Below are 24,525 nucleotides of genomic sequence, written 5' to 3' on the forward strand. Positions count from 1 at the left end.
TCTTTTTCTAAATAAGCCTATTTTTGGTCATAGTCTTTTGGGTCTTGATGCTTTGCTGTTTATCTGTTTACTTACTTTATTAATGATTTCTTTTATATGTGTTATCTATCTCAAATGGTTGGGAAAAATAATACTCTTCATTGTGTCATCTGTTGAATCTACCTCTTGAATTATTTCAATGGTGTATCCTGATTCTTCATGTGGAATATGTTTCAGTAGAGGTTTTTCTACACTTTAAAATTCCAAAATCCAATGTCGTTTAAGTAATTTTTGAGAACTACTGTGTATTTACTTCTAATAAGATCCCAGCTATAACTGCAAATAATAAGCAATATTTATAATACTTAGTTTTGGAATACTCACACTATGTAGGAGGTGTATTTTCTAAATCAAGTTTATTGAGGTATAATTGATATATAATAAACTGAAAGTATTTTAATGGTACGGTTAAGTGAGTCTTACAAATGTATTTAACGATGCAACCAACACCAGATTCAAGATATAGAGTATTCTGTAATCCAACAAGGTTTTCTTATTCCATTTTTTATTCAGTTCCTCCAGCTATCCAATACCAATATATGTTTTTATAATTAAATTTGCCTTTCCTAGAGTTTCAAATAAATGGAGTTTTAAATAAACAGAGCACAACACTTTTGTGGCTAACTTATTTTGCTCAGCATAATGTTTTGAGAGTCATCCCTGCTGCTGTTATCAGTAGTTTGTAGTGAATATTCCTCATCAGTATTGCATTTACTAAGTATATTTCTATTTGATTGTCCATTCTCCCATTGATAAGCATTTGCATTGTTTCCACATTAGAGCTATAATAAATAAAGCCTCTATGAATGTTGTTATTCAAATCCACACACACACACACACACACACATATGCTTTTATTTCTCTTGAATAAATACTTAGGATTGAAAATTCTGGGGTATATGATAACTATAATCATAACGATCTTTAACTGTTTTTTTTTTTTTTTTTTTTTTTTTTTTTGAGATGAGTTCTCTCTCTGTCACCCAAGCTGGAGAGCAGTGGCACAAACTCAGCTCACTGCAAGCTCCATCTCCGGGGTTCAAGCAATTTTCCTGTCTCAACCTCCCCAGTAGCTGGGATCATGGGAGCCCGCCACCATGCCCAGTTAATTTTTGTGTATTTTTAGTAGAGGCAGGATTTCACCATGTTGGCCAGGCTGGTCTTAAACTTCTGACCTCAGGTAATATGCCTGCCTCAGCCTCCCAATGTGCTGGGATTACAGGCATGAACCACCAGGCCCCATCCTCTTTAACTCTTTTCATAAGAAATTGATAAACTGTTTTTCCAATGTAGTTGTGTCATTTTACTTTACCAATAGAAACGTCTAAGACTTCTACTTGTTCCACATCTTCAGCAACACTTAGCACTGGTGGTCATTTTAATTTTAGACATCTCAATGGCTGTGCAGCCATACTCTATTATAAAAAAAATTTTAAATATAGGCAATATTTACATACAGTAGAGTCCACTCTTTTAGTGTTCAGTTCTGTGAGTTTTGATAAACACACATATTTCTTGACATGTACCATAATGAAGATACAGAGTAGTTTTATTCCCCACCAAAATTCACCTGTGACCTTTTTAAAGATCATACTCTTGCTACCACCTTCAACATCTGCAATGGCTGATCTGTTTTCTGTCTCTATAGTTTTGTCTTTTCCAAAACATGATATAAATAGGGTCATATATTAAGTAGCATTTGAGTTTGGCTTCTTTTTTGTAACATAATAGAATGGAGATTTAGCAATGGTATTGCACTTGTGTTGTATGTATGTATTTTTGGTTATTATGAATAAATTACATATTTATTATCCATTGAATTCTCAGGCTCACCAAGTCACTCATGTTAAAGTTACACCATTAATCAGGAAGGAGTGAGACCCTGAAACTTGAAATAGAGACATCTGATTGGACATAGGCAAAGCTGAGATTCTAAACCCAGTGAACCTGCCTTGCCAGTGGAAACAGCTTTCTCCGCTATGCCTGAGGAGACTTAAAAATCTGGTCATTGTGGAAGAGAGTGTGATGATTCTTCAAGGATCTAGAAATAGAAATAACATTTGAGCCATTTCTGGGTATATACCCAAAGGATTATAAATCATTCTTTTATAAAAACACACATGCACATGTATGTTTACTGTGTCACTGTTTACAACAGCAAAGACTTGGGACCAAACCAAATGCCCATCAAGGATAGACTGGATAAAGAAAATGTGGCACATATACACCAAGAAATACTATTCAGCCATAAAAAAGGATGAGTTCATGTACTTTGCAGGGACATGGATGAAGCTGTAAACCATCATTCTCAGCAAACTGACACAAGAACAGAAAACAAACACTGCATGTTCTCACTCATAAGTGGGTGCTGAACAATGAGAACACATGGACACAGGAAGAGGAACATCATACACTGGACTCTGTTGTGGGGTGGAGGGCTAGGGGAGGGATAACACAAGGTTGGGAGGTTGGGGAGGGATAACATTAGGAGAAATACCTAACATAGGTGACGGGGGGATAGTATACCTTTGTAAAAATCCTGCAAGATCTGAACATGCACCCCATCTGAACTTAAAATATAATTAAAAAAACTGTTCCTAAATAGCACATTAGCAACATCTTTAAATTACATTATATAGATATTGTTTTTCAAATTAGCAAAACAAGAGGATATACAAAAGTTCTTCATGGTTGGCCATGGTCTTTTGTCAAACCCTAACCACTGTATAATTGAAAATACTCTGAAATGCGTCACATGAGAGGAGTTTAAGCATTATTGTAGATCTTAGTTTTTTATAGATTACTGGCATAGCATTTGGGGAAAGAATCTTAGCTTTTAGGTAGTAAAAGGGTCATGACAGATAAAATTCTTCTTATTACTGTCTCATCACATACTCCAACCACATAATTTTCTTGACTAGTTGTTCTGTTTTTTGCTAAATCACTAAATCTAGGGCACTGTTGTCTCAGGCATGCTGCTGCAGTTCATTTATCTGGGTCTGCTGCAGGAGAATACATAATAATATTCCTTTTTATTCTCTTCTTGTCCCTTCTTTGATGAAGACCCTAAAGAGAACCTCTAGATTTTAGAAACAAAGTTTCTTTTTATTTAACATTCTTTAGATAGCTGGGGAAAATACAAAGAGAATAGGAATCGGGCTCAAGAGATCAATAATTAAAATTTAGCTTTACCCCCACTTTGGGCAACAAACAAAGTTTCGACAAAGTTTTAAAATAAATATAGTATCTGCCACACACTGTTATTTTTATATGATGAAATAGATAGTAAATGCTGATGTATGATTTATTACTAAAACTATTTTCACTGAGAAAAAATGAGATATAAATCTGGGTTTCCCTATGTATATTTTATTCTTTTGACACAATCATTTATATTTGAAGTTGTCATTTATTTTTATGGTAAAAAATTAACACATTATTTATCAGACTGTATATGGTTTACCATTGTGGACAAAATGCTGTGACTATCCCTGAGCTGTTCATTCTAAAATAAACTAGTGGAGAATCTACAGAGTAGTATGTTCTTAATACTGTAGGGTAGCTTGTAATCAATTAATAGTTGTTAAGTAAACTTCCTTGCCTGTCATACTTCATTTGAAGAAAAGTACGTGAATAGGGGCAGGAGTATGTTAGCAGAGGTGATTATGACCTGTAATTTCAAGCATCTCACCGTCCTTCATCATTAGTGTGGGTGTGCCTTTTTGTTTCAGATATAGGTTTTGCCAAAGAACGTAAAGCAACTAAGCCATGTGTAATACATATTAGGATTTCAAAATATATTCTACCAAAGAATTAATGACTTGAGAGAAATGAAATATATTTTCTTTAGTTTGAACTCATCTCAGGAAAAACCTACCTTTTATCAAAATGCAATAGAGGGGAGAAGGTAGAGCAAACTTTGAAATTATATAGAGGGTGGTTGTTTAAGGGGATCTAGTGCATTATCAGGAAATTTAAGCATTCTTAAGTGGAAGAAGGTAAAGGCCTAATACACTAAGAAATGAGGTAAAAGAACCAGTCTCACAGTATTCAAGTTAAAATGGCCAAGAACTACTGGGAATCTAAGAACCATGGCTTCCACAGTCTACCAGTCAAAATACATCTATGTTTATTCAATGCTGGAAGAGAAATTAGTTAAGAATGAATTAAAGGTTAGTATATGGAATTGTACCTTTATGGAAATATTAAATGAATTTCATATTTGGGAAGGCCTACACAGCAGCAGTAGATATTAATATCAAATTTATAAATTAATAGAATTTTAGCAAATATTGTTAATATATCATATTCTAGAAAAGAGGTTATTTTTAAACTGTATGATATTACTATGCCAGTAAAATCCTAATGTTCCACTAAAACAATTTTTATGCATATTGTTCCAAGTGGTCAGTACTCTGGGAAAAGTAAGGAAAAAATTTAATTTTGAGGAATTTCATGCAGGTATCTTTTCCAGCATTTTAACTCGTCTCCTTACCAGTGACTCCATGTTGGAGCAAATATTGCTTGACATCTTTCTATAGTTACGCATTTTTCTATAGTTGTATTGGGAAAATAAAATTCTTTTTCTGAATCTGGAAAACTATATGTAAGGTCACTAAACAGGAGGAATTTAAGATAAGAATAATAATTGTCTATGGTGGAATTTCTTGAAAATTTATACTTCTTGAAATATATAAAAATTAATTACAATTAAATGTATTTCTTGGAAATACATTTCTAGATTTCTTGGAAAAGAACTGATTAATAAAATATTGACAAAATGGTAGGCAAAGGACTAAGGTTAGAGTAGATCAGCTCAATTTATAAACTTATTAGTGGTGGAAACATGGCGAAGTTGCTTAAGTGCTCTGCGTCTCACTTTTCTCATTTGTCAAATGAGAGTGATAATAGTACGGATACTACAGAATTGTTATGATAAATAAATGAGTTAATAACAATAACGCACTTAAAAGATTACTTCACACATAGTGAACTTTGCATTTATATGGGTTAAATAAAAACATAAAGATTCCAATATTCAAAAATTAAAAATAGAATGGAGAAAATCCAAGTATGTTTAGAGATTATGATACCACAGGGCGCTGGCTCAACGATACATGATCTATTATGAAATGTCATCATGGAATCTCTCAATAGCCAGAAGAGCCTTCTAATTACACTCTGCTAATTAAACTCATGAGAGAAAATAAGAAAAAGAAGTGACTGAACAAAGTGAGATACAAGGACTAAATTGCCCAAGACTGATCCCTGTAGTTTGGACTCCCAGAAAGCAAATTTGTATCCTACAGAGAAGAATATTTTAGGAAATGAGACCCGCTTGATGGAAAGCAGATACATCAAAGTGCATAAGGCAGTCAATCCTGGTAGAATGCTGAGGTTGTGGGGCTAGACGCCACTTCATGAAACCACATCATGGAACCACTTTTGTATGTCCTAGACTTTTGATGGTGCCAGGGAAGGGACTGGTGCTCCTACTGGTGTTACAGCAGTGGGATGTAGCACAACTGCAAGTAACGAGAGACTTGTGGTCAAGGTACCCAATATGCTGAATGGGGTGGGGCTTACGTTTTCCTAATCTAGCATACTGAATGCTCCAAAATTCAAGAGCCAATGTTCCTGTCCAGAACTCTGACATTGCTTCTTGCTAAATTCCTCTGTGGTGTCTTAGACCAAAAGAGACTGTGGAGGAAATGTGTGTCAGCTACAGCTCTAGTGACTGAGGTTTTGTCTCCTGTGGTTGCTCTGTGATGATTTGTTCTTCTTTGCTTGGCAGAGGTTTTAAGCAAAACTTAAACTGGGTCCACCATCTTCCTTCACGGTTTCAAAGGTATTGTTGAAACATGTGGGATACATCCTTCTCACAGTGATGAGGTAGCAGCATTTTAGGCCACAACCCATGTTCAAGCTACACTAACAACTCAGAGTGCCACTGTGCTACAGAGGAACAACATTCCTGAGAAGGTGAAAGAAAAACATTCCTGAGAGTGAGATAGATCACAGAATCTTGAGAGTTCTAAAGCCTATAGTGAATGATTATAATTGAAAAAAAGGATGAAAAGTACAACAGAAGGAAGGGAAGAAGGAAGGAGGAAAATAAGAACGAAGAAAAATGAAGGAACTTTATTGGGCCCTAAGCATAGGAGGGTTGTTTGATTAAAACAGGACTGTTAGGCTAGGCACAGTGGTCTAAGCCTATAATCCCAGCACTTTGGGAGGCCAAAGCAGGTAGATCACTTGAGCTCAGGATTTCAAGGCCAGTGTGGGACACATGATGAATCCCTTCTCTCAGTATGGGACACATGATGAATCCCGTCTTTACAAAAAATACAAAAATTAGCCAGGCATGGGGCCACATGCCTGTAGTCCCAGCTACTCTAGGTACTGGGGAACAAAACAAAACAGAAAAGTTCTGCCTTATATAACTTTCATTTTAGTAAGAATATGCAAATAATGTTTATGTTTATTTGTATATGTGATATACTCATTTATCAACTGTACAATATCAGATGATGATAAAGAGAATCAAAAGAAAGCTGGATAAGGATTAGAGAGTGTCATGATCTTTTAACTTCCCTCAGAACAATGTGAATGTTGCACAAAGATCTGTAAGAAGAGTGGGAATCAATTATTTGACAAGGGAGAGAGTGACCTAGGTAGGGAAAACAGGTACAAAGACCCTGACACAAAAGCTGCACTGAAGGCAAAGCAAGAAAGCCCAGTGAGGTCCAGAGAAGGTTGGGAGGTGGGAATTTAGCCAGGAGCTCAGTAATGGAGGACGCTAAGTGCCATGCAGAGGGATTTTAATCAGAGAATTCATGTCACTGTCATCTTTTTTTTTATTTTAATTCAACTTTTATTTTAGATTCAGAGGTTCATGTGCAGGTTACATGGCATATTGCCTGATGCTGAGGTTTGGGGTACCTACGCATGATCCATCACCCAGGTAGTGAGCATAGTACCCAGTAGGTAGTTTTTTTTTGTTGTTGTTTGTTTGTTTTTAATTTATTTTTTTGAGACAGAGTCTTACTCTGCAGCCAGGTGCCAAGCTGGAGTACAGTGGTGATCTCAGTTCACTGCAACCTCCGCCTCCTAGTTTCAAGCAATTCTCCTGTCTCAGCCTCCTGAGTAGCTGGAACTATAGGTGCACACCACCATGCCCAGCTAATTTTTGTATTTTTTTTTTTTTTTTTAGTATAGACGGCGTTTCACCATGTTGGCCAGTATGGTCTCAATCTCTTGACCTCATGATCCACCAGCCTTGGCTTTCCAAAGCTCTGGGATTACAGGCATGAGTCACTGCACCCAACCCCCCAAATAGGTAGTTTTTAGTCCATGCCTTCCTCTCTTCTTTTGCCCTCTAGTAATCCCCAGTGCCTGCTGTTTTCATCTTTATGTCCATGTGTACTCAATGTTTACCTCCCACTTATAGGTAGAAACACGGGATATTTGCTTTTCTTTTCCTAACTGTGATACTAATAAACTGCATTTTTGTGTGTGTGTGTGTGTGTGAGATGGAATTTCACTCTTGTTGCTCAGGCTGGAGTGCAGTTGTGGGATCTCAGCTCACTACAACCTCTGCCTCCCTGGTTCAAGCAATTCTCCTGCCTCAGCCACCCAAGTAGCTGAGATTACAGCTGCCGGACACAACACAAGGCTAATTTTTTTATTTTTTATTTTTTGTATTTTTAGTAGAGATGGAGTTTCACCATGTTGGCCAGGCTTGATCTCAAACTCCCAACCTCAGGTGATCCACCTGCCTCAGTCTCCCAAATCGCTGGGATTACAGGCGAGAGCCACCACGCCCAGCCTATGAACTGCATTTTTAAAGGAGAACTATATTTGTGGAAATAACAGACAGAGACTTGAAATAGTCCTAATGTTGGTGGCCTCAACCACAAGGAAGAGCACTGAAGACTGTGAGTAGTTGATTCTTATTATGTTTCTAAGGCCACAGCTAACAGGATTTGTTGCTAGATTGAGAGGTCATGCAAAAATGTTCACAAATACTGAGAGTTTAGGACACTTTCCTGTTGCGTTTTCATAAATGAGATTGACATTTAATCTTCAATGTGAAGATACAAATTATTATGTTTAATATGATATTACATATGAAATCATCTGTGGCAAGAAGGTTTAGTCCAACTTTTAGAAATTCCCTAGAATATTAAAATAGTACAATGGAAAAATACACATAATTTGAAAGGAAGAATAAGAAAAGGAAAAACATGATATATCCCTTCTCACCTCTAGACATGCTAAAATCTCATTTTTTAAAAGAAATGTACAAAAAGAAATAGATTTTTAAATAGTAGAAATTGGATTTTTAATAACTATTGTTTTGATGATAAATAGGTAAACCAATTTAAGGAGGATGGATACTTATGACTTGCAATAAGCAACCATCTTAGAAAAACCTTTTGAAGTGTGGATTTTTACAGTGAATAGCTGTGCCTGGAAAACTGAAGAAACTGGCTCTCCTATCCTTTGATAACAGACAGACTACTGCAATAGGCTGGACTGACTTATCACTTTCCTGCAAATGTCTGGCAGGTACATAAAAGTGAATAGGTACTGAGATCCCCCTTCCTTTGTGCAAAGACTGAACTAAATGTGGTCTGCTCTGAAAATGTATAGATTGATAACCTTCCAGTTGATCAAGTAGGAAATGGTCAAACAATGAACCATTTGATCAAGTAGGAAATGGTCAAATAATGAAATGCTAATGTTCACCCACAGATATTACTTTCTGAAGGACCCATCTAGAAGTAGATGGGGACCTGTTATCTGAGCGAGGATGTGTTCTCTTATCTGGGCAAAACATATTCTTTTGAATGTGTCTCTATGATGTGGCAGACATACAGAGCTGACAAGACAAAATGTCTGCATAGGAGGAGTAAATAACTCATTACAGTGCAATGTGAGAAATGTACAGACTGTAGTAGTATTTAGGGCTGTTTACGCATTTCACACAAAGCTGTTCTCACCATTTAGTCATCTTGCAGGGCTTACATTTTTCCATTTCCTTGAAGAGGTTATTTGAGTTGCTTCATTTAAAAAAATATATGAATGAAAATTATTTCGGTCACTTCTGGGTAGGGGCTCTAAGAAACAGATCATGATCCACCATTCCCCTTTCTTCCTGCCACAGTGATTGTGTAAGCACAGTTACTGTGGTAGCCTCTATCACCCAGGATCCTGAGTGGCTAATGATAAGCAGAGTCCCCTTGTCAACCTCCACTGGCTATGTAGGGTGAGCAGAGTTCACAGCTATTGTTTCAGGGCTGACACAAATGTAGAAATGGTGCCATGAGATGTTAGAACATATTAACCCTAAATATTTCAAAAAAGGGTCCTAGAATTTGAGAGCTCTGAGCTGAGCCTTAACAAGTTAGTAGGAATAAGGTGAATGGAAAATTCTTATACTATCAAACAGGCCATACAGAAAATAGAAAGAATGATGTATTAGGAAAACTGTGGCGCATGGTTCATCATGACTGGAGATCAATAAAGTGTCCATAAGTAATATTGGAAAAGTATGTAAAGATCAATTCATAGTGGACCTTTTTTGTCAGGCTTATTTATAGTTATTTGCTTTTGTAGAGATGATTTAAGTTTCTATTAAGTGCTTGAAGCATACAAAAACATCTAAAACGTAATATGATAAACATGATAAACCTTGAAGTATACAAAGACATCTAAAGCAAAATATGATAAACCTGACAAACAGCTTAAAAATAAATTTAAAATACATGCAAAGCTCCCTGTATGTAAAATTATTCATTCACCTTCTTTACATCCCCACAGGTAATCGTTATCCCAAATATTACTCTATGAGCAGTGGAATCCTAAACAATATATATTATTTTATTTACTTGTAGGTGGTATATAATATCATACTGTTTGTATTATTTTTGGAATTACTCTATTTTTAAAATTAGTCTGTTTTTACCTAAGCACAAGATGCTCATTTAAAATGCTGTATAAAAATGTAGTTCATGGCCACTACGGAATACTATTAAGCCTTACAGAAGAAGAAAACCCTGTCACTTGCAACTACTTGGATGAACCTTGAAGACATTATGCTAAGTGACAAATACCATATGATCTTACTTATATGTGGAATCTAAAAAAGTCAAGTCCTTGACACAGAATGTGGAATGGTGATTACCAGAGGCTGGGGAGGTGGAGGAGATTGGGGTGATGTTGGTCTAAGGATACAAAATTTCACTTAGCCAGGAAGAAATGAGTTAATGAGATGTATTGTACAACATAGTGACTATAGTTAATAACAATGTATTGTACAGTTGAAAATTGCTACCAGAGTGGATTTTAAGTGTCCTCACCACAAATATATGAGATAATGCATGTTAATTAGTTGGATTAGACATTCTGCAATGTATACATATTTTAAAATATGTTGTACACTATAAATATATATAATTTTCATTTGTCAATTAAGAAATGAAAATGAAATACTGTATAGTACTCAGTTATTTGAAGACAATAATTCTTCTCTTTTTTGCCCTACAATATGGCATGTAGGTCATACACTATTTCTCACTATTACAAACACTGGTACACCAATCATGTTGTAAATATCTCTTTCTACACATGTGCAAGAGATTATCTGAAAAGTATTCCTGAGTGTGAAATCACTGAGTCTAAGGATATGCAAATTTTGAATTTGACTATATACTGCTAAATGAAGATGAGAACTTAGACTTATCCCACAAGCCAAAGAAAACTATGGAAGGATAATCACCCAAGGCCATCAACCTGGTCAGATTTTGTTTTAGTAATCTGTAGCAGAATGTGCAGACTTATTAGACTTGGGCAAAAATTTATGAAGATGTGAACTAAGGCAGGGCTCAAAGGCGTAGGAAAAAAAAAGGAAAATCACAAGACATTAGGTAGCTAAATGAGGAAAAGAGAAATAATACATTCAGTTTACATATTTATTAGCAGGCCTGTACTCTGTTCCTCCTCCCATTTCTGAGTTTCTTCATGCACTTGCGTAAATTATTATTTGTCTTTCTTCACATTTTTTTTTAGTTGAAGACAGAGAAACATTTTGTATTGCTAACCCACTGTGCATAAGACGTCTTTTTAGGATATTTGTGAAAGCATATTATAATGTTAGAGTTACTCTTTTAGAGTCAGATTAAGATCATGATTATTAGCAAGACAGGGTCTCACTCTGTCGCCCAGGCTGGAGTGCAGTGGCACAGTCTGGGTTCACTGCAACCTCCACCTCCCCAGGCTCAAGTGATTCTCCCACCTCAGCCTCCCAAGTAGGTGGAACTACAGGTATATGCCACCACACCCAGCTATTTTTGTTTTGGATTTTTGGTAGAGACAGGGTTTCACGATGTTGCCTAGGCTGGCCTCCAATTTCTGAGCTCAATGGATTCACCTGCTCTGGGATTACAGGCATGAGCCACTGCACTTGTTCCTAAATTTAAATCTATTTATATAGTGTGTGACTTTTCCTTCCTCTGTTTCTTTTTCTGTTCAACAGAAATAATAATACCTATTTCATTGGATTGTCATTAATACTAATTGAGATATACATATATAACATCTAAGGAGCATATAGAAATTACTGTGGCATATAGAAGTTACTGACTAGGATTAGCTATTGTTGTTATTTTAATTCATGATTCAAACCTGAAAGTAGGTGATAGCATCCCCTAGTAAGGATACCGAGATCTAGAAAATTTTATTTAACTTGCCAAAGTTCAACTAGAAATTAGGAAATTTAGGATTTGAAAATAATGTTGTTTCCACTAAGGCACATTGCCTATAGCTTTGTCCCTATTTAGTGGGTCCCCATTCCTCTTTTTTCCCCCCACAGGAATAAAGTATATTGATTACACAGGACAATTTTTTTTAAATTGAATGATTTGCTCTTATTTTCTTCTTCATTCCACCATTACTCTATAGTTTTATTATTTATTTATTATTCTTCAAAATATGATTTATATTTTTTTCACTTTTGAAGAAGGCAATTTAGATTTTATAGCTTTTATATGAAGTTCTTAGGATAAAGTCTGGACATGCACAGATTCTCAAATATTAACCCTTACCTTCTGCCACACAAAGGGAAAACAAGTTATTGTTTACCATAGTGTAAATGGGAGAGTTAGAGGACACAGAAGTTGTACACTAATATGAATTTATACTTTGTGACAATCAATTTGAAAGTGAGAATATAGAATATGCTTGGCAAAAATGTGCAAAGAAAAACACATATTTTTGGTTATGCTAACAAGATAAAAGAGTTAAATGTGTCAGTGACTTGGAAACATGGGTAGATATAAGGATTAATTGAACACTTATTTATAAGCCAAAAAACCCAAAGTATATCCCCATATACTTATGATTTTTTTTCTGTCTAATGTACTTTAGGGAATCACCAACAATTTTATTTGTAACTGTTTACTTTAAGAATTTAAAAATTAGTGGTAAAACACATGTTGGGTTTCTTTCATAGGTGCAGCTTTCAGGTAAAGGATGTCTTTACATTAGCTAATATTGAAGGCAATACTGGGCAATGCCTGAAGTCAGTTTTGGTTGTCACAATTATAGGAAGGTGCTATTGGCATCCAGTGAGTAGAGGCCAGAGATGCCACTAAACATCCTAGAATGGACATGAAACTCCTCCCAGCAAAGAATTATCCATGCCAATGTTTCAATGATTTGGTGATTAAGAAAACCTCTTCTGCATTTATGGCAGGTTGAAGTTTCATATCACCCTAACTTTTGATCACAAAGTTGTTTATCATGGAATTATCTTGAATTTTTGGACTTTCAATGTCCACCTGATCTCAAAGTGGAATACATTAACAGAACAATTTTTGGAGGCCAGGTGTTAAAATAATACTATCTAAAAAAAATAATAAACAAGGTTACAGCTACTCAGTTACAATTAGATCACTGATAAATACTCATTGCTCATAATGTCCCATTGGCATTAAAGCATGATATGATAAATGATCACATAGTTAATTATTTTGCTACAGCTTCAACATTTAAATATATAGTGTTGGAAGCAATTAATCCAAAGTGGATTAGTGTTTATGCAGGATTGTGATAAATAAAATGTCAACGATGGCACAGAAATCTAGCTGCTCTCAGCATACGTAGCATGAATATCCTACACATAAATATACTGTGTTCTTTAGATTTCTCATTTTTGTCATTGTCACCAACCTTATAAAAAACTATGAGCATTGTTTAAACAAAAAATAAATCTACCTTATTTTCCCTAACCCACCTAACTGAAATTAATTTCTCCTGTATTTCCAAAGTAATGTTTTTGTTACTCCTTATGAAAAAGCCTAATACCTGGATCATAACATGTATGTCCACTTCATGTGTATCATGGAGTATGTCTCATTTACACCTGACCATTACTGCATTGGATCCTTCCTCCCTCCAACACATTGTCCACATCATCAGTTTTCATAAATACAAACACAGAGCTCTCAGCATGCTAGTCACATATTTTAAAACTGCAAATTTCATCCCCTTGCCAGTAGAACAAATGCTTAGTGAGGCACACAAAATTATTTTCTTTTGGGTAACAATGTAACTATCTAGTTTTATCCATAATTAGTTTCCTTACCTTTTAACTGGATTTTTAAGAGTTTTCATTCTTGGCCAAATCAGGCTACTTTTAAAAAATATACATAGTATTTTCTTGTATTTGATGGCTTTTGTGCACTCACTCTCTAAGTAATTTACTTTTCAAGGCCCAGCTCAAATAACATCTTCTTTGGACGTCCTGCCTCTACTTGACACGATGGCTACATTTTGTTCTTTTCTGTTGCACAAGTTCATAGCCACTCTGTTGCTTACAGTCTTCTTTCGTTTTCTCTATTTCGATGGTTTTCTATGTTTTGGGATAACTTAATAAATACTTCTAAGCAGTTTATTTCATCTTTTTCCATGATTAACTTTCATCAAAGCATCTACCATTTGGGAAGAAATAATGTCACACTATTTATGAATGTGGCATTGGTGTGGTCATCGAAAGATAAAGGATCCAGTTAACACAGGACAGATTATACTCCAACTGGTCCGTCGCTCACCAATTGGTTACTGTAGGATCAAAATAATATCTAATCATAAAGTCACAATTTTAATTTGTGGAGCAGACTGTCACATTCTTTTATTCTCAGTGTATGTTGTACAATAATGTTGATGAATTAACAAATTGTGTTTGATGAATTTTCAGCTGATGGTAAGGGTTATTGTAAGTGATTTTGAATGTAAGATGGTCAAAAATGTTTTGGAGTTAACATTAAGTGCATATTGATAGAAAGGGAACATGCATTTTAGTTATTTAATATGTTTCTAATACCAAGTAGAAGTGGCATAAAATAAGCTATCAATATTGAATAAATGTTCTAGCAACATAAATTATAAATTTTAAGTGACTGGCATAAAATATGCATAAAACATGGTGCTTATTAGTAGTCTTACACAGTTTCCTTTCTAAGAAGCCATTAATATTGTGATGACCTTAGGTATACAGTAATAAGCTTCAGAGAGAGCCATCCATTAAGCCATTCTAAATTTAACTAACATAGAGTAAATTCCATAATTAGAGTTGCTCCTGCATACATAAACATGGCCTGAAGAAAATTTTAGGTGAAAAAATATTCTGTCAAATCGGGGGGAACCTCAAAGTGATGTAAAAACCCTTTAGTTTCTTATGCTTTGTCTCCTGCTTTATCACTGTCACTGGCTCAATATCTAAAGTTAATGAAATAATCTACACAACAAACCCCCGAGTCACAGGTTTACCTACATAACACATCTGCACACGTACCCTGAACTTAAAATGGAAGTTAAAATAAAATAAATAAATAAACTCTTTTACTTTTTCTTTTCTTTTTCCCTATTCTGGTCTATACAAAATAATTTTTTTTCACTGATGTCACAGAGGAAATTCTCTGAGAATTACAGTTAATCAGACATAAGTTTAGAATTCCAGCTCCCCCCAATCTTGCTAGGGGGATCTCAGAAAATTACAAACCCTTACTAAAACCCAGTTTTCCTAGCTATAAAATGGGGAATACAACAGTAATTGCACCAAGGGATTGCCATAAGCATTGAGTGGAAGGTGCCTAGAATTCTCTTCTTATAGTCATTGTTCAATAAATAAATTATTGTTATTGTCTTGTTTTCTCTTCCTTCTTGTTTCTTGTAGTCTAAATCAAACCTCTTGGAAAGTAGTATTTTCAAACTAAGCTCAATTTTTTGGTTGACGTTTTCTATGTTATAACAAGTTGGGATGAATTTATAATTCTAGTATTTTGTTTTTTATATGTAAGACACAGATTTTTTGTTTAAGCAATATTACTTAATAGCTACTCTCTAGAGCTGCAATGTCTAATACATTAGCTACTAGGCGGAGGTGGTAGCTAAGCATGCAAAAATGTGGGTAGTCTAAATTGAAACGTGCTGTTAGTGTATAAGACACACCAGATTTTAAACACTTATCATGAAAAATATAAAATATCTCATTTCTTTTATTAATTACATGATAAAATGATATTTTAGACATAGTGAGTTAGAGAAAATATATTATTAAAATTAATTTAGTCAGCATCACTTACCTGTTTAAATTGTGTTTTCGGGAAAAAAAAACTGCATATGTGACTTTCATTATATTTCTTCTGGGCTGCTCTAGGGTACTCTGATACAACGATACTATCTGAAAGACAGATTAGAAGATATAATGCCATTTCACATTTGGCCGGAAGGGATCTAAGAGCTCATCCACTCCAACAACCCATTTATTATTAACAGAAAGTTAAATCTAAAGACTTAAGTAGATTTAGATACATAGTTTTCCTTTGGTCTGAGTACATAATAGTCTGTGTTTACTAATAGTAACTCATACCAGGAGATGGGTAATGTTTATTGTAACAATGAGCAAAGGGTTCATGTTTGGACTGCCTTATTTTTTCCTTGTAAATGCCCCAACATCTCTACATTTGCTAATGTTTACCATCAGGATCCATCAGAATCCATTCAAAAAACTGAGCCACTCTATTGTGGTAGTAAACGATTTGTTGTAGGATGTAACAACCTACACAAATGAGAGAGGAACTGGAAAGGTAAAATCTAGAAGGATGGTGGCAGGACTAAAAATATAGCCAGTAACTAGTCAGCTGGAAATGCTATGGCAAGGATACCACAGAAGCCAAGACAATGAGGCCAAATAAATGGAAGGCTTAGGGAAAGGTCACAACGTATTTGGGAACCCAATGCCTTTGGTAACTTTGGGGCCACTGTTGAACCACCAGATTAGCAGTTAGAAAGATAAGCTGAATACAAAACAGAGGAGAAGTAGGGCATGCATGGTTTTCCAGGCATCATGCATCTGTCACCCTGTCTAACCATAATACGCCTCTGAAGTTAGAAGTGTTTGCTTCACATTGCCTTCTTAATTTGGCACAAATTACTTTTACTCAACTCTAGTGTGGTCCTATACAAAGAAGGCAAATCTAGCACACAGGTTTTTAGCCTTAGCCATGTTGACATAACACAACCCAATATATCATCTATTGACTGTGTTTAGTTTGGGATTATAAAATTGTGATCTTTCAATTCTATAAGTCTATATTTCAATTCTGCATTCCCTTATGAATTTATTACCAAAATGCTGTTTTTAATAGAATAACTTTCCTCATTTGCTAGACCTTTTTGGTTATCCAGAGACATTTGTGTAATCCTCATTAGTTATAAATTTTGGGGGTAATAAATGGTTGTCTTAACAACATTCAATGGTGTCTGATGAGTGATGTGTTGGTTCTTCTCTCTTGTTTTTATCTCTTCTATGCCCTCCTTTTTCTCCTTTTCATAGAATGAAGGCTACCCTTTAAGCTCATGGACATTTTTATATTTTCTTTTTAAATGAATTACAATCTTTTTGAAAACAATGCCTAGATTGGCCCATATTTTTCCAGTAATTCACCTTCACTATTTTTGTCCTTCATCTTCAATTTGTGCTTTCTGCTAGTTGTTCTCAAGTTTGACCTCTTGAATTACCACTCTTCATATGTTTTTTTCCCCCTAGGGGTGACTGGTTGTTGGCTTATAATGGTATTTTCTTTCTTACTTTCTTTACTTTAACCCTGGTATTACATCGTTGGTATTGTGCAGAACCTGTTGCTATTTTGCCCTATCTACCTTTTTCTGAGATTCCTGGTAAAGTATTTTTTATCAGATTTTGTTGAAAATATCATTCATTTTTAAAAATATTTTATTTGTCCTGTATGTTTTATAAAGAAATTTTATAAAAATCTACCCTGCCGCCGCCATGTTCTTTCTGTTGGAATTTCCACTACAATTTTTGAAGAGCTTTAACTATAAGGAATTTGTTTATTAAATTTAGCCATAGATCTGTGGCTTTGAAGTTTTTATTGAAGATGATCAGCCTTGATTCTCTACTTCTATACCCTTAATAAAATAATGTTTAATTCCTTTTGTGGAAGATGCATCTTAAAAGTCCACCCCAAAGAATAACCATTTCCCTACTGAGTCTTTTCTTCAGTTTAGACATTCTTTCATTTCCTCTACACATACTTTAAATATTCAACATAAGAGTTACGTACTAATCTGCTTGTCTACATTTGGAGCTCTCCAAGAACAAGGCTGACATGAAGTATTTATTTTTTATCAAAATGTGTAATTCTTACAGGGGAAGAAAATGAATACAGATGGGCTGATGGGTTTGCCCAGAAATGTTACAGTAAACAAACTTGGAAAAAAAGAGTTGGGAGAGACACAGATTATGCATCAACATCTAGGGCTTAAGGGAGTTTCCTGAGAAGGAACTCGTCTTTATTTAAGTGTAAGATAGAGATGAATGTTTTACATTCATTCATTTGGTGAATGGGTAATGAGTCAGGCACTTGCCTAAACATTTTAGACATTAATCTGAACACCAAGTAAGTTTATAAGAAAGGTTCTTTTTCTAGAGTTGGTAAAGTTGTTCTAATGTTCTTGGGGTTTATTCTGTTTTTTTATTTTTAGTGAGTTCATATTCTATGTTTTTCAAAAGAGGATAACAAAAATATAAAGAGGAAAACAATATTTTGGAAGACTGAATAAGTATAATCAATGATTAAAAATGCTTCTATTTTAAGGATTCTTGATCAGCCAAGAAATTGACAGGAAACTTCTCAGAAACTGGCTGGGACAGATCAAGAAAAACTTTCAATGAAGGATTTATTAGAAATGGTAAAAATAGGAAAATCAATCACCATTAATATAAAAATATTGGAAAGGGAAGTATTGAGTGTGTTTATCACAAGGATGGCAGAAAATTAGGTCTGTGATCCAGCAAATTGCCATGGCTACTAAAGAAATGTATAATTTTGGGGGCCTCAATCACTTTGAAGATTTTCAATGTGCATATGATTTTGTAAGTACAGTTCTGTCACCCATGACCATTTATATTTCCAAGCTAGCAGGTAGAGTTTCTTCTTCATTGTTCTCTCACTATCTTTTCAAGCTAAGCACTAACATAAGTATATAACTGAATGCAGTAATATAGTTGTGAACTGATGAGTGTAGAGTTATGTGGGATAAAAACAATGTTGCCAGCGGCCTTACTGATGAGCTGGTAAGTTTTGGAGGTAAGATATTTTTGTTACTTTTCCCTTCTTTGAGTCCCTTTACTTACCCTGCGACACGATATCATCTTTTCTTCTATTTATGAGAAATAAAGGCAGTTGTTCTACATGGATTTTCAGATATTTACTATGGAACTCTGTAACTCTAATATTTTATGTCTGTATGTGTGCATCTATATATTTGCTGAGATGGCATTGCGTTCTCATCTCCCAGGCTGGAGTGCAATGGCATGATCTCTGATCACGGCAACCTCTGCCTCCCAGATTGAAGCAATTCTCCTGCCTCAGCCTCTCGTGTATCTGGAATTATAGGTGCCCACCACCACACCCAGATAATTTTTGTATTTTTACAAAAGAGATGGTGTTTCACCATGTTGACCAGGATGGTCTCAAATACCTGACCTCAGGTAATCCACCCACCTAGGCCTCGCAAAGTGCTGGGAATATAGGTATGAGCCACTGTGCCTAGCCTATAAGTCTAATATTAAATAATGCACCGGAATCACTTTGTGAACCAATAAAATTAAGTATCTATGTATAGAAAGGGACTATTACTACTCCTTAAATTTTTAGTGTTGGGGGTTGCCAATACATTACTAATAATTCTTACTAATGTATTTATTCTATAAACCTTTATTGGATTGAAATCCTATTTTTACATAAGGTTTGATGATGCTGTTGTTATTGGTTTAAACCTGGGTAATAAACTAATGAACAGTAATTGATTAAAAATGATTCAAAAAGGTTTTAGTTAAACTGTGTTTTAAAAAGTAACCATAATTTAAACCTCTAAAGTTTAGAAAGATATATCAACAAAGCTTGTGTGTGTGTGTGTGTGTGTGTGTTTGTGTGTGTGTGTGTGTAGTATGTGCATCTGTGTATGAGTGGGTAACTTGTGAATTTGCAACATTGGTACTAAAGCTATATAAAAAACAATCGATCATGTAGGTGCTTAACAACTCATTTATACTAAGAAAAACGATATTTTATGTAAATTTAAGACTTCAGTATTGGTGGTCATCACTGATAATAATGGTAATCATCAATATTACCACTTTTAATTAGAATTTATAAACTATGATTAACAAAAAATTTTACTTTTTTTGAATGTCAATATCTGGACATTGAAGGTATCTATTTCCTATTCCCTAAAATAAATATTAGTTATGGTAACATCTCAAACAAGACTAGAGGTTTGGAAAATTTAGGGGGTTAAATATAATGAGATAAAATTTAAAAATTAGCAATAAATATGGGAACACTACGTTAAATATAAACAGTTTCACAGAAGGTGAATAATTGAGGAAAACATCTTTTGTAGTGTACTGTTTACTTCTTTTGTTCCTTCTTTAAATATTAAATATATATTTATTACTGTGAAGACAAATATCAAACTCTATTAAATGAGTAAATAAATATTGACTAATATGAAGTGGAGATCAATACTTGCAGAAGGGGACAATAATGATTGATATCACTAGGAATAAGTTTAGTGTATGGCCATATAATCTCACCAAATATCTCACCAAAATAACTGCAATATTTCTCCTTTAGTGCTTTTAAATGTTGTAATGTATAAATCTTATTTTATTCCAAATCATTTTGGAACAAAACCAATTTGGGGGTAGATGCCAATTGAGCATTTTCTTTATTCTTCTAGTTATAACTAATAAACAAATATTTAGATATTTTAGATATAAATTTTAATATGAAAGCTTTAATGATCTTAAAATAAGCAATTAGGGCATCTCACATTCATCAAAAAAGTGATAGAGGTCTGCAGTCTCTAACCCAAATCCCCTGAGAATAGGTGGTTTTGAGAATTCAGACTATTATAAATTTGTATGAAACAAATAAGTAGGCATATACCAAATATTAGACAATGCCCCTATTTCAGTTAGGGTAGCACCCATGCTAAAATTCATTAGTGTTTGTGCCACAAGGAGCATTAATACTCATATTAAGCAAAATAAATTATTTTAAAATGAGGCTTATTTTAATGTAGGTCATGTTTGCTGAAAATAAATTATTGCTAATATATGCTACTAAAATGTATAGGAGGCTATAGGTTTAGAATGAGCTCATAGGCCCAAACTGACCAGATCAAGCATGCCACATATCAAATTAAAACTTTAGGGAAGCAGCTAGATCCCCAAACAGAACATTTAAGTCATGTTAAATGCCGCATAGTCAAACTAAAACATTAAGGAAGCAGCTAGATCCCCAAACAGAAGTTTTCTTGAAAACAGGAGATTCCAATCTACCCGAGTCAGTGTAATAGAGAAGTCTCCTCTGCTTTACTCTTTAAAAAAGTAACATGAAGTAACATGATATTAACCAATCAGCTTCCTTGTCTATGGATTTGTTTCCTTATTTCTACCATAAGGAAACCCATTATTCTGTTATTGTCCAGTGACAGCTTTCATTCTAGTTTGCAGAATGGAGGCTGCCAGATTCATGAATTGTGAATAAAATCCAATTAGATCGATAACTAAATTTATTATAATTATGTTTTTTGACGGAAGACAGAAAAAGAAGTGCTTTGTTTTGGAGCATTAAATTGTTTAGATCTGTTTTTAAAAGTTAGTTCAGGCAGGGCACAGAGGCTCACACCTGTAATCCCAGTGCTTTGGGAAGTCAAGGCAGGTGGATCCCTTGAGCCCAGGAGTTCCAGACCAGTCTGAGCAACATAGTAAAAATCTGTCTCTACAAAATATAGATAAATTAACTGGGTATGGTGGTGTGTGCACCTGCAGTCCCTGCTATTAGAAAAGCTGAAGTGGGAGGATGGCTTGAGGTCAAGGCTGCGGTGAGCTGTGAGTGCACCATTGTACTCCAGCCTGGGAAACAGAAAGATCCAATCTCAAAAACAAAAAGAGAGAGAAAAACACAAAATGCTTGCATTATTAGCAGTCACATTATTTTTAACAGAGTATACTGGAGAAAGATATTTTTTCTCCTCTAATTAAATGTATAGTTTTATGACATCTTAATAAGCATTATCTCACCTACTTAATTATATCTAGTAAGGAGTAATTCATTAGTCATTGCTAGAAAGACCTTCCAGTTATGTTTAAAGCAGAAGAGGAGGTTTGCATTATAGACACAGAGAAGGTATCCGTGGCTGGTGCACATGCCACCTTTTGTATATTCTTGGGTTCATCAATCCCTTCCTACTGTTCCTAACATCTAGATCCTTTCTACTCCAACTGTCGTCTCAAGCTCAGTAACATTTGCAGCACCTGGGAACTTATTAGAAATGCAGCCTCTCAGTTCCCATGCCAGACCAATAAAACCAGAATCTGCATTTTAAAAAAATTCCAGGGATTTTAGGAACATTTCATATTGATTGAAAATGATTCACCAGGTCATAGGGGAGCCAGTCACATTTGCTTACAAGTAGTCTTTACAAATTCTTATCATCATTTTTAAAACTGCTATCTTAATTCAATCACTTTGCTTAACATTTACATTTTAGAAAAACTTTCATTCAAATAATAAAATATTTCCTTAGGTATGACAAAGCTTTAAATTCTCAACATTCACATAGACTTCTAGGTGCCTTTTCTTCAATAGAGACTCAGGCTTGGAAAGTGCACACACAGAGAGAAAGAGAGTGTCTAGATGGTCCATGACTTAGGCTTTAGGGTTATTACAGAGAATGAATAAAAATAAAGCCCTTATAAAGAAAGTCCAGAGAAGGGGGACAGACAGTTGGGTATTGTTTTTGGTGGATAAAACTGGATAGAGAAAATCCATCTGCACATACAGCTGTAATCTCAGAAAGGTCTCTGGATCCAAGAATTGTGAATGCTTTCTAAGATGCTGAAAGCACTGTAATTCCCTTTTGTTTCTGTTATTTCTTGGATGTATTCCTCATGTTTCCTTTCATTCACAAAGTGGCCTTTGGGTTTGTCTTCAGAGACAGTAAAGAAAACAGGATCTAAAGATACTACATGTGGTTTCAGAGGCAGTTTTGAAGAAATAGAATCACAGGAGCCACCGACTAAGGGGCAAACAATTGAGAGTCCTTACTACCTGCAGCAACAGAACAAAACAAATTTGATAAGTAGCCCTAAGCTTTAATGATACAACAGGTAACATGTGATTCCTACAGGCATACATTTGGCTCTAAAAACATTTTCAAATATTATTTTTGAATGAAAGTTTGCTGTACTACGTTATGTTTGACTTGTTTAATTCCAACTGGAATGAGAAAGTAGGTGATGATGGAGAAGCTTGCAGAGGAGAAAGCAGCTTAACTTGGCTAGTTTATGATCAATTGTAGAGAAAGTAAATGAAAGATATTCAGTCATGTTATGATGAATGTTATCTCTCGCAATAAGAATTATTTACAAAACCCTCTGACAATTTTGGGAGTCAATTTACCTGAACCCTAATACATTATAGACAATACATTCAAATGTATACAATTTTTGGACTTCAAAGCTTATTTAAAATACACAATAATTGCTTTTTTTTTTTTTTTTGAGACAGAGTTTCGCTCTTTTTACCCAGGCTGGAGTGCAATGGCGCTATCTCGGCTCACTGCAACCTCCGCCTCCTGGGTTCAGGCAATTCTCCTGCCTCAGCCTCCTGAGTAGCTGAGATTACAGGCACGCACCACCGTGCCCAGCTAATTTTTTGTAATTTTTAGTAGAGACAGGGTTTCACCATGTTGACCAGGATGGTCTTGATCTGTTGACCTCGTGATCCACCCGCCTCGGCCTCCCAAAGCGCTGGGATTACAGGCTTGAGCCACCGCGCCTGGCCAATAATTGCTTTTAATTGCAAAATGCATTTCACTGATAAATACACTTTATATTAAAGAAGAGGAATAAGTCTAATGTTTTCCTGCATCTTCTTGAACATACAAGAACCATAATTTTCCACATTTGTTTTTGTACAGAAAGCCCTGCAGAAGTGTTCTCTCAAAGTTAAAGGAAAAATAAAATAATTTAAAAGTGTTTCTTCACAGTTTTGAAGAGGGTACAACCCAGAATTGCTATTTAAAATTAATTTCATTGTTAGAGTTCTGCTAATATAATTATAACTTAAAAGAATTCAATTAAACTCAATAACCTGGTTTGCTAATAAATAGAATAATTCTGGCAAGCCCTCTTAGCATAGAATTTACTTAATTATCCTACATAAAGTTCATAAAGTTTTTCAATCTTAGCTTGTTCTACTTCACATAAATAAAATTACATCTTCCATGTGTTTTTCTTAGTTTGAGACACTATGTGTAATTTTGGTGTAAGATAACAAAGGGACAATAAGAAACAAATGAACACTGTAATCTTCAGAAACCTTGGTTCATCATTGCTGTTTCTCAACAATTGAAATGTAATTCACTCTAACTGATTTTTTTTATACTGTGTTCTTCCTCTCTTAAATGCTGAGTTTAGTGCTTTGTTATATGGTAGATCTCAAAGTTTTCAGTTTAGACTGTGTGCAAGGAAGGGACAATAAAAGTGAGCAGCTAAACAGATAATGCTAACTAGGCATGGATAATTATATGAACACATGAACCATTCGTTACTGATAATGACTATGCTACCCAGCAGACAACAAGTACTACTGTGTATAATAGCAACCATTTTGTGGAAGTTTACTTGTATAAACATCATGCAAGGCATTCTATACATATATATACATATAGATATATATATGCATAGAAAACGTATATTAGAGATATATATTGTGTAGAATATAGACATATATATATAGAGAAAGACATTTATTTTATTTGCAAAAAACCCCACAAACTAGCTTAAACAAAATATATTGAGTCATAACTAGTAAACAAGAA

This window comes from Callithrix jacchus, chromosome 5 (assembly GCF_049354715.1).
Source record: "Callithrix jacchus isolate 240 chromosome 5, calJac240_pri, whole genome shotgun sequence".
NCBI classification, from domain to species: domain Eukaryota; kingdom Metazoa; phylum Chordata; class Mammalia; order Primates; family Cebidae; genus Callithrix; species Callithrix jacchus.